This window comes from Lepidochelys kempii, chromosome 1 (genome assembly GCF_965140265.1).
Source record: "Lepidochelys kempii isolate rLepKem1 chromosome 1, rLepKem1.hap2, whole genome shotgun sequence".
NCBI classification, from domain to species: domain Eukaryota; kingdom Metazoa; phylum Chordata; order Testudines; family Cheloniidae; genus Lepidochelys; species Lepidochelys kempii.
The window spans coordinates 34,889,621-34,904,052 of NC_133256.1; the positions used below are offsets into that span (position 1 = coordinate 34,889,621).

Here is a 14,432-nt window from a genome sequence, read left to right on the forward strand (position 1 = left end):
AGGAAAATGGCCTGGACTCTGAGGCACCCCAGAAGGGGAACTGAACTGTAGTGGCCCAGCTGAAGAGCTGGGGCCAGAAAGGCCCTGAGCGGGTGAAGACACTGCCTCCAGGGAAGGAACATTGGGGCACTGCTCTAGTCTAGATCAGGGGCAAACTGTGTGAGAGATATCACAGGACACTGAGCGTGGCCTCTATTGGATTTGAACCCCGAAAGGGGTTTGTGTTGCTTTTATCTCGCAGACAGACTGTGTATGACTTGGCTGGAGGGCTGAGGCACTGAAGACCCACCATGAAGAGGGAGAGAGAGTGCAGGCACATGCACTTGGCCAGGGGGTGCTCATGAGAGGTGAGTGCAGCCCTGTTACTGCAGGAGTGGGTTTGAAGAAGTCAGCTATGATTACAAATGGGACAGAGACATAGCAGATAGGTATGGGGAAGTGGAACTGAAAATATTTGACCACATTCAGATAAAATTATAGCATATTTACCATTCTTCTACCATAGATTATAGTAAGGTAACAATAATTAGTGTTCCCTTAAGAAGGGAAACATTTACATGCATGAAAAATACTAGGGTCTCAGTTTGGTGTCAGATGGCAGTAGACTGATCAAGTCCCAGACTCAGACAAGCTTTCTGGCTTCACATATTTGTGTATAAAAAGAACCTCACTGGGCTTCTTCTGTGTCTGATACTCAGACATCAAGGGGTTCCTTTTCAAAGTGCTACAGGAGGACAGGAATTGTGTGCCCAAGACCCATTGTTTGTTAATGGTGCCATCTGTGCATACCTGCTGCTCTCTCTTCTGAAATCTGCCCCTCACTGTTCAGAAAAGGATCTTTTGTTCTGAAAACTTGGAATTTGCATTTTAGAAAGAGACAAAATTTCATAGTCTGCCCTGTGCTGTGCAGGTATGCTAGCTGGGAGCAGGAAGAGGGAGAGAGAAGAAGATTTAGGGAGCCCTTTCACTATAACACATCAACAGAATTCCTACCCAAGGCCTGATCCAAAACTCCTTGAAATCAGTGGTAGGTTTCTCCTTGATTTCAGTAGGTTTTGGATCAAGTCCCTAGTTCTCAGTAGAATGCTAAGCATGGGGGAAGAGGAGGGCTGCAGTGCAGATGTGACAGTCTGTGCCCCTATGTTTGCCATTTTAACAGACTATGATTAAGTTTGTAAAACGTATGCTTTGTGAGGTATCATTTGAAAACTCATAATTTGCTGATCATTATTGTCCTGGTAAAATGTGTGGCAACATTGCATGTAAAGGTATAAGATTCTACTGTAGAGGATTGCTGTAACATTTTCCAAAGTTAGAAAGGCAGCCCAAACCAGTTTTTCAGAGACAAAATACACATTGATGCCCCAGACAGGTATCAGCATAATCAAATAGACTATCAAGTGCGCTATCAGGTAGATAAGCATCCATGCTTTCAGCAGGAAGAAGGGTGTAAGTGAGAACTTTAAACATTGGCAATGGAACAGCTTGGGGGTTTGTGTAAACAGACTGGCTGTTGCCTGAACCCCAGCTGGAGGTAATCCTTGAAGAGGGTATAAGAATGAGAAAGAAGCCCTCAAATCACTTCTTCCTCATCTCTAGATACATCAACAACATTTAGAAGACAAAGCATCATTGAACTGTGGTGGGGGAGGTCCTGGCTGAAGCAATCCAGACAGATTGCTGTAAGTGTATGGTAAGAGAACCCTTGCTTTTCACAAGTCTTGGGAGACAGGCCAGTCCTTGCCTACAGACAGCCCCGCAACCTGAAGCAAATACTCACCAACAACCACATACCACACAACAGAACCACTAACCCAGGAACTTATCCTTGCAACAAAGCCCGTTGCCAATTGTGCCCACATATCTATTCAGGGGACACCATCACAGGGCCTAATAACATCAGCCACACTATCAGAGGCTCGTTCACCTGCACATCCACCAATGTGATCTATGCCATCATGTGCCAGCAATGCCCCTCTGCCATGTACATTGGTCAAACTGGACAGTCTCTACGTAAAAGAATAAATGGACACAAATCAGATGTCAAGAATTATAACATTCATAAACCAGTCGGAGAACACTTCAATCTCTCTGGTCACGCAATCACAGACATGAAGGTCGCTATCTTAAAACAAAAAAACTTCAAATCCAGACTCCAGCGAGAAACTGCTGAATTGGAATTCATTTGCAAATTGGATACTATTAATTTAGGCTTAAATAGAGACTGGGAGTGGCTAAGTCATTATGCAAGGTAGCCTGTTTCCTCTTGTTTTTTCCTATCCCCCCCCCCCCAGATGTTCTGGTTTAACTTGGATTTAAACCTGGAGAATGGTCAGTTTAGATGAGCTATTACCAGCAGGAGAGTGAGTTTGTGTGTGTATGGGGGTGGGGCGGATGTGAGAAAACCTTGATCTATGCAGGAAATAGCCCGACTTGATTATGTAAAGAGTTGTCACTTTGGATGGGCTAGCACCAGCAGGAGAGTGAATTTGTGTGGGGGGTGGAGGGTGAGAAAACCTGGATTTGTGCTGGAAATGTCCCACCTGTTGATCACTTTAGATAAGCTATTACCAGCAGGACAGTGGGGTGGGAGGAGGTATTGTTTCATGATTTCTGTGTGTATATAAAGTCTGCTGCAGTTTCCACGGTAAACATCTGATGAAGTGAGCTGTAGCTCACGAAAGCTCATGCTCAAATAAATTGGTTAGTCTCTAAGGTGCCACAAGTACTCCTTTTCTTCTTGCTTTTAAATTCACTTAGTCTGTGTTTTATCTTTTTATTTTCTTTGTAGCCAATTCTGACTTTTATGCCTCATTAATTGTAACCACTTAAAATATTTTTGTAGTTAAACCAAATTGTTTTATCCAAACCAGTGTGTGTTTGGATTAAAGTGTTTGGGAACGTCCTCTTGAGATAACAGGGATGGTACATATCATTTCCCATTGATGAAATGAGGAACTTTATATGAGCGTATATGATCCAGAAGGAAAGAGCAGGGCAGTACAAGATGCACATTTCTGGGGACAAGTCTGGGACGAGGAGTTTGCTGATGTCATTTTGCAGTTTAGTTCAGGAGTTGCTTGCTGGAAGAATTCCTATAATTTAGCTAGGAGTGATTTTGCATGCTAGAGGCTGTGTGCAAGCAGGACCAGAAGTGGTTGCTCTCTGCGATGCAGTGTAAAAGGTACCTCAGGTTGGAGATTTGAGGGGACACAGCTGTCCGTCTGTCCAGATTTACCCTTACTAATATCACAGCAGACAGTACACCAGTATTTCAAGGAGGCGTGGTCTAGCAGCATGGGGGCATGATCAGTCTCCTGCAAGCTAGTGTGTGTGTGATGCCATTTGCAGCACCTTAACCGCATTGCTTCTTTGGGAAGAAATAGCAATGTGTGTCTTACTGTGTGGTGCTTGGATCCTGCTCATTGCCCCCAGTGTCACTGCTGTGCTGATGGAGGGCCTTTTAGGGACTGAATACTGGCCACGCTAACACTGGTGCACTACTGTCCTCTGTATAAAAGCCAGTGCACCTTTGAGAGGAAGGCACTTATTTGTAAGGCACTGGACTCAGGAAACTTGGATTCAGTTCCCTGCTCTGACAATCTTCCTGTGTGACTCTGGGCAAGTCACACTGTCTCTGTGCTTCAGCTCCCAAACAGTAATATGGGGAACAATAACTTTCTTTTCCCATTTTTGTCTTATCTATTTACACTAAGCTCTCCAGTCAGGGACTGCCTTAGCATGCATTATGTAATGCCTACCACATTGTGGTTCTAGGCATCTACAGACTACTTTAATATTAGGCAAGATTGATAGATGGTGCTATCATTAAGGTTGTCCAACATTTCTGATTATAAAGATCCTGTTTTCAGTTGCTTATAACGTTATGGATCTTTAAACCATTTGGGCTGAAATTTTCCATGCAGGGCATCTGCCTCATCTGTTCATCCAGCTCTGAGAATGAGGCTAGCACGCATGTGCTTTGGACCAGGAACATTAAATTTGGCAGTGAGAGCTTTTCCGTTAGGGATATACATTTTGCCATCTCTGTGAAAACCCACCCAGATCTAGCCAATGTATAAGCCTTTGGGGAAATAGCAGTTTGCACGCGCTCAGTGGTTGTCTTTCCTTAGCAACTAAAATCTCTGAAGATTCTGACCTCACTGAGCATGCTTGAGCAACTCTCAGCTTCTAGTGCCGGCCAGACTGTGCATGCACCATCCAGATACAGTGACCAAGCATCCTCCATCCTGTCAAAGCTCCTACCTGTGACCTGACTGAACATGTGCCATCCCCACAGAGCAACTGAGCATGCTCCAGCCCAGAGCTGAGGGCTCAAAGACTTTTCCTGAAATGACTGCTCCAGGCCTTGGTGATTTTGGGCAGCAGAACTGAAAGCAGGGAGCCATATTTTTTCCTGTGCTCTCAAGAACTCCCTGCTGCCACCCAGGCAGCATGGAGGAGAAAGCTGTGTGATTTGAATGCAGAGAACAAAAGTTGGACTGATGGGGAGGGACAGGAGTAGACTGGGACAAGGAGACAGGCAGAAGATGGGAGGGAGACTGAAATTGAATGAAAAGGCCAGGGAGGGAGATGGATTAAGAGGCGAGAAAGATCAGGCAAGGATCTGAGAGGGGGAACTGGGACAGGCTGGGCAAGGAGAGGGAGAGAGAGAGTAAGGTGGCTAGGGTACACTGGGATTTGAACAGCAATTTTGGATGGAAGATGTTGAGATGGTGTTGAATGATTGTGATACGAATGGTTTCAGAGTAGCAGCCGGGTTAGTCTGTATTCGCAAAAGAGTACTTGTGGCACCTTAGAGACTAACAAATTTATTTGAGCATAAGCTTTCGTGAGCTACAGCTCACTTCATCGAATGCATTCGATGAAGTGATCTGTAGCTCACGAAAGCTTATGCTCAAATAAATTTGTTAGTCTCTAAGGTGCCACAAGTACTCCTTTTCTTTTTGTGATACGAATGAATGTGGTAAACATGAGTTTGGTATGGTGTAATATGTCTGAATTTGCTAGAGGAGTCTGGGAGCAGGGGTCTCTTAGCATCAGACAGTTGGCATGGAAATTTACTGAGAGTGATCAGAGGCTCTATCTGTGTATGTGTTTCAACATGGCACTTTGGAACATATCAGCTGATGGCCAGCTCATCAAGTAAAGAAAATGCAAAAACACGCAATCAGTGACGTTGGCACAGGCTGACTTAGGTCAAAATGACCCTTTTAGATGGCACCAGACTAAGAGCTCAAGTGAATGATTGAGAGGGTAGATGTCCACTGATCATTGGTCGCTGTCTATTTTGCAGTCTGTTTTAAAGTATTAATTAGGAAAAACCAACTATGAAACACCCCCAGGGCATATTTTTAGGATGTGACTCCTTTGAGAACAGAGGGTATAAATGTTAAGAATATCATATGTACACTTCTTAGTTCCCCAATTAACTTCTGAAGAGGTCTGTGACACTGTAAGACAGTGAGCCTCAGAGTAACCAAGACCCTGCTTTGGGGGATATTTGACAGACCAAGTACTTGAGAATAAAAGAACTCTCCATCTAGGACTGGTAGCTATATCTGCTTTCAGAGTAGCAGCCGTGTTAGTCTGTATCCACAAAAAGAACAGGAGTACTTGTGGCACCTTAGAGACTAACAAATTTATTAGAGCATAAGCTTTCATGGGCTACAGCCCACTTCATTGGAACTTTTTTCTCCTGCTGATAATAGCTCATCTTAATTAATTAGGGGTCTTCTTACATCTTACAATTTGTATGGCAACTTCCACCTTCTCTTACTATATGTTCCATTCTATGCATCCGATGAAGTGGGCTACAGCCCACCAAGGCTTATGCTCTAATAAATTTGTTAGTCTCTAAGGTGCCACAAGTCCTCCTGTTCTTTATATCTGCTTTGTTTGCCAATCAGAATACTGTGTAAGGCCATCCTAGTTACTGAGGGTTTATGCTTGGGGATTTGAGACTTATTAGGAAGACTTATTACATAATCTTGTACTGCTTGTATGATTCAAACTGCTGTGCATTGAGCAAATTGTTACCGGTACTGGTGAAAATTCAGATTCAATCTGCCCAGCTGTGAGCCAGTAAAGATCCATTTCAACAGAAGAGACTAGGAATTTCTGGGAAAGAAATGCAGTTTGTGTGTAGCAAACAAATTGCACAGTCCTATCCCTCTTTGGAGTGGGTGTTTGGATAACCTGGCCCCACATTTTCTTGCACCAACATTCTCCATCTCTGACTTTAAAAAGAAAAAGGTTAGTTAAAAATAAATACAGTTTCAAATAATGAATGAGAAAATATGCCTGCAGTTTAGAAGGTATGCTGTTTTATTAAAAATGGTGGTGCTATAAATAAGCATGAGACTGAGATGTGTTTCACATAGACAATGTCCTGTAGTTCCGAGAGATCTCTGGTTGCTCTGATAACTTTACAAGATTTTTTTTTCCTTGTTCTCCAGTTAATAAGTAGGCATATAAAACACACCTTTGAGCACTTAGACAGGGAATCAAACAAAAGCCAAGGGTCAAGAGTGAGATGAATTACCAAAGATACCACAAATGCAGTAGAAAAGGAGTACTTGTGGCACCTTAGAGACTAACCAATTTATTTAAGCATACTTATCTCCAGTGGTGCTACAGGATCTGCCCCGGTTCCTTAAACATCTCCTTGCTGCATTCAGATTGCAAACAGCTGCTGCAGTGGTGCAAAGAATGCTGGTGACAGCACAAAATGGAACGTCTGAATGTTGGCAAAATTGTACATTGGAGTCAGTGCTGTGTTTGGATTTACAAGAGTTTACATGTATTTTTAAGAAGCACAGTCAGTCAACACACAGGGCTATAGTTTGTTCTCCTCTACATGTGTGCAAATCCACTGAAGTCAGGGGGCCAGTTTATTCCTGATATAACTCCACTGAAGTTAGACTTATACCAAGGATGATGAATGTAGTCAGTGCATTTAGAAACTTTTGGTTGAGTTCACTGGATGTAAATCACATTCAGTGGTGGTATAAGTGTCAGAAAATGGGTGTGAATGACCAAGTCAAACTTGCACCATGTTGGCATCCAGTGGCACTGAAAATGAATGGAGCCTACACAGCAGCAGCGATGACTATTGTAGAAACAGCACCTAATAATAAATATAGCCTTTTGTGCCTTTTTTCCTGGGTTATCCGTGCAGATGCCATACCACAGCAAGCATGGAGCCTGCTCAGCTCACCATCACCGTATGTCTCCTGGGTGCTGCTGGCAGACGTGGTACTGCATTGCTCCACAGCAGCAGCTCCTTGCCTTCGTGGCAGATGGTGCAGTAGGTCTGAGCCATCATACATCTCCTGGGTGCTCCTGGCCTCAGTGAGGTTGATTGGGGCGCCTGGACAAACATGACTATTCTCCTCTTAAAGCACCAAATGGGAGCCAGAGACTCCAGGTCATTCTCTTCTTTAAGTTTCATCTCATGAAGATTCAGTCCGGTCTGGAATATCATGTGAGCTGGAGGCTTCTGCCTCAGGCTGCTCTCCCAGCCAGCAGCACCACGCAGTCACGTCTACCCCTTGCTCCTATTGCTCATGGAGCCTGGACAGTAGTAAGGAGCAGTTGAACTATAGGCTGAGCAAGTACAGAATGGTGGTAGAATGTGCCTTCGGTTGTTTAAAAGCTCACTGGTGCTGTTTGCTGACTAGGTCAGACCTCAGTGCAGCCAACATTCCCGTTGTTGCTGCTTGCTGTGTGCTCCATAATATCTGTGAGAGTAAGGGGGAGATTTGCCAAACTCCCTATTCCTATTCTACAGGAACAGTGCTGTGAGGGGGAAGGGGAGGTGGCTTTGCACTTCCAATATTCTGGGGTTCTCCATGGTCAGTCATAAGTCAGGGCTGCTCTAGCATATACTCACAGGCAGGGACACCCCTCCCCTCCCCTCTTCCAAGAGATCTGGCCACACCTGAGAATAGGCTGGAGGATGCTGAGTGCCAGCCATAAGGTTGGATGCTAGGTGCTGCAAAAGGGGGCACCATGGAGCCATTCCCCCTACTCTTAGCTGGGGAGCTCCTTTATACTGGAGTATTCCTTCTGTATGTGGGGGGAGGGCAGTTCTGCCCAGTTTATGGTGCCTTTTTAAGGGATATATGGAATTGATGTGCCTTGGATGATTGATTGATATTGCTCGGGCATGCAGGAGTGAAATCAGGAAGGCCAAACACCTGGAGTTGTAGCTAGCAAGAGATGTTAAGAGTAACAAGAAGGGTTTCTTCAGGTATGTTAGCAACAAGAAGAAAGTCAAGGAAAGTGTGGACCCCTTACTGAATGAGGGAGGCAACCTAGTGACAGAGAATGTGGAAAAAGCTAATGTACTCAATGCTTTTTTTGCCTCTGTCTTCATGAACAAGGTCAGCTCCCAGACTACTGCACTGGGCAGCACAGCATGGGGAGGAGGTGACCAGCCCTTTGTGGAGAAGGAAGTGGTTCGAGACTATTTAGAAAAGCTGGACATGCACAAGTCCATGGGGCTGGATGCATTGCATCCGAGAGTGCTAAAGGAGTTGGCGGATGTGATTGCAGAGCCATTGGCCATTATCTTTGAAAACTCATGGCGATCGGGGGAGGTCCTGGACGACTGGAAAAAGGCTAATGTAGTGCCCATCTTTAAAAAAGGGAAGAAGGAGGATCCTGGGAAGTGCAGGCCAGTCAGCCTCACCTCAGTCCCTGGAAAAATCATGGAGCAGGTCCTCAAGGAATCAATTCTGAAGCACTTAAAGGAGAGGAAAGTGATCAGGAACAGTCAGCATGGATTCACCAAGGGCAAGTCATGCCTGACTAATCTAATTGCCTTCTATGACAAGATAACTGGTTCTGCGGATGAAGGGAAAGCAGTGGATGTGTTGTTCCTTGACTTTAGCAAAGCTTTTGACACTGTCTCCCACAGTATTCTTGCTAGCAAGTTAAAGAAGTATGGGCTGGACGAATGGACTATAAGGTGATAGAAAGCTGGCTAGATTTTTGGGCTCAACGGGTAGTTATCAATGGCTCCATGTCTAGTTGGCAGCCGGTATCAAGCAGAGTGCCCCAGGGGTCGGTCCTGGGGCCAGTTTTGTTCAACATCTTCATTAATGATCTGGATGATGGGATGAATTGCACCCTCACCAAGTTCATGAATGACACTAAGCTGGGGAGAGAGGTAGATATGCTGTAGGGTAGGGATAGGTCCAAAGTGACCTAGACAAACTGGAGGATTGGGCCAAAAGAAATATGATGAGATTCAACAAGGACAAGTGCAGAGTCCTGCACTTAGGATGGAAGAATCCCATGCACCGCTGCAGACTAGGGACCGAATGGCTAGTCAGCATTTCTGCAGAAAAGGACCTAGGGGTTACAGTGGATGAGAAGCTGGATATGAGTCAACAGTGTGCCCTTGTTTCCACGAAGGCCAATGGCATTTTGGGATGTATAAGTAGGGGCATTGCCAGCAGATTGAGGGATGTGATTGTTCCCCTCTATTTGACATTGGTGAGGCCTCATCTGGAGTACTGTGTCCAGTTTTGCGCCCCCCACTACAAGAAGGATGTGGAAAAATTGGAAAGTCCAGCGGAGGGCAACAAAAATGATTAGGGGACTGGAACACATGACTTATGAGGAGAGGCTGAGGGAACTGGGATTGTTTAGTCTACGGAAGAGAAGAATGAGGGGGAATTTGATAGCTGCTTTCCCCTACCTGAAAGGGGGTTCCAAAGAGGATGGCTCTAGACTGTTCTCAGTAGTAGCAGATGACAGAACGAGGAGTAATGGTCTCAAGTTGCAGTGGGGGTGATTTAGGTTGGATATTAGGAAAAACTTTTTCACTCTGGAAGGTGGTGAAACACTGGAATGCGTTACCTAGGTAGGTGGTGGAATCTCCTTCCTTAGAAGTTTTTAAGGTCAGGCTTGACAAAGTCCTGGCTGAGATGATTTAATTGGGGATCGGCCCTGCTTTGAGCAGGGGGTTGGACTAGATGACCTCCTGAGGTCCCTGCCAACCCTGACATTCTATGATTAATTCCTTCTGGCCCTCAACAATTTAGAAAAGCACCAATGTTTATCCCAAAATAGGATCCACCTAGGAAGACAATAATAAAATGGCTCATATCATGTGAGACACTTTGTCTAAGGACCCACAGATCAGCCAGAGTTGGGAGTTCCTGTCCCTAAGAATAAAAAGTAAAATGGCTAAAAGTGTTATGGTGAATCTGGGCAAGAATCTCTTGTAATCTGCATATGGATAAAAACTCTCTCCCTCCCAACCTAGCTAAAAAGAACTTCAAGTTACCAAGCAAGGGTCACACTTGGTATTCCTATGCAAAGTGACCCATTGCAGATTGAGTAGCTCAAGAGATAGATGGGGAAGCTGCGAATTAAGTAAATTAGAAAGGTGGCTGTAAAATAGAAGCGCAAATTGCCCTTTACCCCAAGAAATCCAAACCACCTATTTTCACCCTGAATTATAAACTATATTTTCCTTGTAAATCAAATATACCCTGGATAATCTGTCTTTCATTCCAAATTAGAAGCTTCACATTTGTTTGCCTTCTGAATCAGCTCTACAATCTTCTATATGTGAATGCCTCTTGTTCTATTGTAAATCCTAAATAGGGATATTAACTTCTCTTAAAGGAGGATTCCAGTTGATAGAAGGGCTAATAATGAAATGCAGTCCTCAAAATGAATCAAACTTCAATCCTTTTCTTATTGGAGGCTTTAAGAAATTTGAGGCCATCTACTAGATACCAATGGAAGCAGCAAAGAAACAGAACTAAAACCTAAGCACTCACTTGACATGTACCTAATAGAAATAAGATGGCCCCCAGGGCCAGCCTTAGCCACGGACAAACAGGGCGAAAGCCCAAGGCACCTCCTGAGTAGGGGTGCCCCTCCCCATGCTGGCATCTGCAGCCCCGAGGCTTCTGCCCCCCACCTTGGAGTTGTCCCTGGCCAGCTGGTCCCAGGAGCTTCCTGTCTGCTGTAAGCATGGGGGGGGGTGAGGGGCTCTGATGTCAGGCTGTCCCCTGCCCCTCACCATGTACCTCATCTCTGCAGAGCAGGGGGTGGGTGTAGTGTGTGTGTGTGGGGGGAAACAGGGCTCACCAAGAGAGGGATGGTGCTGCTGGTGGCTGCTGCTGTGTCTGAAGGAGCTTTCCTTCCGACTGGTGAGTGCCACTCAAGAGCAGCAGCGTGTGGTCTCTCGCACTCCCCCAGCTCACACATGCTGTCTTTCACACTCATCACCCCCCAACACATACTTATATTGTTGTTGTTACTTGTTGGTACTTCCTGCAATACACATTCTCTGTAATTTTATTCTTTCAAAGTGCTGTTTTAGTTTTTTGACTAAAAACCCTGCTAGCATGGCCTTCTAACCCCACAGCACCATGCTCCGCTAACCCCACCCCCCGCCTGCCAGAGGCAGGGCAAGCAGTGTTCTGGAGTAAATACTGGTTTTTACTGGCGTATATACTGGTTCTGGAGTAAATACTAAAAATACCTGTCAGGGTGATCTAGATAATACTTAATCCTACCTCAGAGTGTAGGATGCATGAGATGACCTCCTGAGGTTCCTTCCCCTCCTACATTTCTGTGATTCTACGTGCCACACCTTTATTGCAGTTTGAGCCAATTTAGAGCTACCTAACATATTAATGCTAGCGCAAATGGCCACCTATCACAACTATTTCAGATGCTAGATAGAGCTAACCTGAAGGGCTACCCTGTGCCTCTCAATACCAGAAAAAAAAATCACCCGGACTTTACCACTTTTTATTTTTAAAAAATTGTAACGTTTTAACAACTATCCTTTGTGCCCTTGCTTCCTCTACTGCACTCTCTCATTTAGAGCTTTTCTACATAGGGACACTCAGGAAAGTTAATCCTAATGAACTAAAGCTATGAATTTAAAATGAATTAATTAAACCCCGTTAAACTCCTGTGTGGACACTTATTCAGAATTAAAGAGGCCTTAATTTGGTTTAGTTTAATTCTTGAATTAAGGTCACTTTAATACTGAATAAGAGCATCCATATAGGAGCAGTTTAATGACATTTAACTTAATCTATTTTAAAAGGTAGTTCAGACTATCTTTCCTTATAATGCAATACAGTCAGGGACAGTATTGTCTTATGATATGTTTGTACAGTGCTTAGCATAATAGGGACACCCCCTATTATTTGTAGTAGCTGGGGCCTCTAGGGGCTACTGTAAGTTAATACATGATTTCTATTTATCATAGTGCAGTAGTTCTCAAACTTCTCTACTGGTGGCCCCTTTCACATAGCAAGTCTCTGAGTGTGACCCCCCCCCCTTATAAATTAAAAACAAGTTTTTATATATTTAACACCATTATAAATGCTGGAGGCAAAGCAGTGTTTGGGGTGGATGCTGACAGGTTGTGACCACCCCATGTAATAGCCTCGTGACCCCCTGAGGGTCCCGACCCCCAGTTTGAGAACCCCTGCGGTAGTGCCTAAGAAGGTTCATAGACTCATTGTACTAAGCACTGTACAAAAAACCCTACAAAAAGTACCTGCTCCAGAAAGCACACAATCAAGAATTTACGCAATATGTGGCAGTTGCGTAAGCAAATGCAGAGTGCAAGGGTGGGAGGACTTGGCAGATGTAGACAGGTAGTACACTTGAATAAGTTAGCCATAACAGTGGACTCAGTCATATCTCACATGAACTCATGCCCACGAGCAAGCAGCCTGGTTATTTTAAAATCCCTCTGGCCTTGAGTATTACAGTATCCTGTCAAAATGTTTTATTTTTGATTTGTGGAGATAAGGAGATGGACTGCTGTTAAAGAAGCAGCATCTACCATCATTGTTTATTTGCTATCAATATTAATTCTCAGCCGGTTATAAACAGATTGGTTTTCTATTCTTCTCCCACATTTTGACACACAAAATCCTCCTCATTTATTTAAATTAAATATATAAGGTTGACTCCATCCAAGCACATCAGCATTCATTTCTCCTGAGTCTTGCTTACTGTAGTGATGACATGAGCCATGTAGAAATGCAAATGAAACAATTTGCATAAGAACCCTTGGAGACTTCTGGGTTTCTTTTCTTCAAGGCAGCAGAAAGGCTTGAGTGGGGGTGCTGGCTAGGCCTGGTATGAAGGAAGGAAGTTCATCTGGGACTAGCACAGTCTACTCTCACCAAAAATCTCTCTCTCTCTCTCTCTGCTTAATGATAGCAGATGGAAAGGCCTTGCAGGTCACTTTCCCAATGGAGGAGACATCAGTGACATTGAGTCTGGGTATATTCTTTGTGAGACTTGTTTTGTTTGCACCTCTTCCAGGACTGGTGTATAGAAGTTGTTACAAATGCCAATCTCAGCCCAAATAATGATGCTCAGTTCTGAGGGAGAAACTCTGCCCCAAGAAGTGACTGGTTAGAAAGATTAAGGCAAAGGAAAGACTCCCTTGGTGCTTGCCACAGCTTCCCTTATAAAAAACTACACCACAAAACACCAACAATCAGAAATTGAACAGCACTCACATGCTAAGAAAAATAACTTGTGAGATATGTCATGTTACCACCTAGTAGCTTCTGCCATAACAATACATTATATTCCAATAATATCTACTATATAGAACCCCATTGCTACTTATCTAGTCTACTACTGCAGCCTTGCTGTTAGCAACACAGTGCAGTTACTGGAGCTGGACTGAGAGCTACATTCAGCACCATATCACTTTAACTTTCTCAAAACAGGTTTAGTTAGTGAATAGGGCACTGATGTCAAGATGTCAAGATGTCAAGAATTATGACATTCATAAACCAGTCGGAGAACACTTCAATCTCTCTGGTCACGCAATCACAGACATGAAGGTTGCTATCTTAATACAAAAAAACTTCAAATCCAGACTCCAGCGAGAAACTGCTGAATTGGAATTCATTTGCAAATTGGATACTATTAATTTAGGCTTAAATAGAGACTGGGAGTGGCTAAGTCATTATGCAAGGTAGCCTATTTCCTCTTGTTTTTTCCTACCCCCCCCCCCCAGATGTTCTGGTTTAACTTGGATTTAAACTTGGAGAGTGGTCAGTTTTGAAGGGGTTTCACCAGCAGGAGAGTGAGTTTGTGTGTGTATGCGGGTGGGGGGGATGTGAGAAAACCTGGATTTGTGCTGGAAATGGCCCACCTTAATTACGCACATTGTAGGGAGAATGGTCACTTTGGATGAGCTATTACCAGCAGGATAGTGAGTTTGTGTGTGTGGTTTTTGGGAGGGGGGTGAGGGGGTGAGAGAACCTGGATTTGTGCAGGAAATGGCCCAACTTTATTAGCATGCACATTGTGTAAAGAGTTGTCACTTTGGATGGGCTATCACCAGCAGGAGAGTGAATCTGTGTGGGGGGGTGGAGGGTGAGAAAACCTGG

At 44.3% G+C, this 14,432-nt stretch overlaps 1 protein-coding gene across 1 annotated transcript in view; it reads right to left on the minus strand.

Annotated features, from left to right (window-relative positions):
* The window catches only part of MSANTD4 (Myb/SANT DNA binding domain containing 4 with coiled-coils), an 804,538-nt gene that overhangs the window by 334,079 nt on the left and 456,027 nt on the right, over positions 1–14,432 (minus strand). The window lies entirely within an intron of this gene.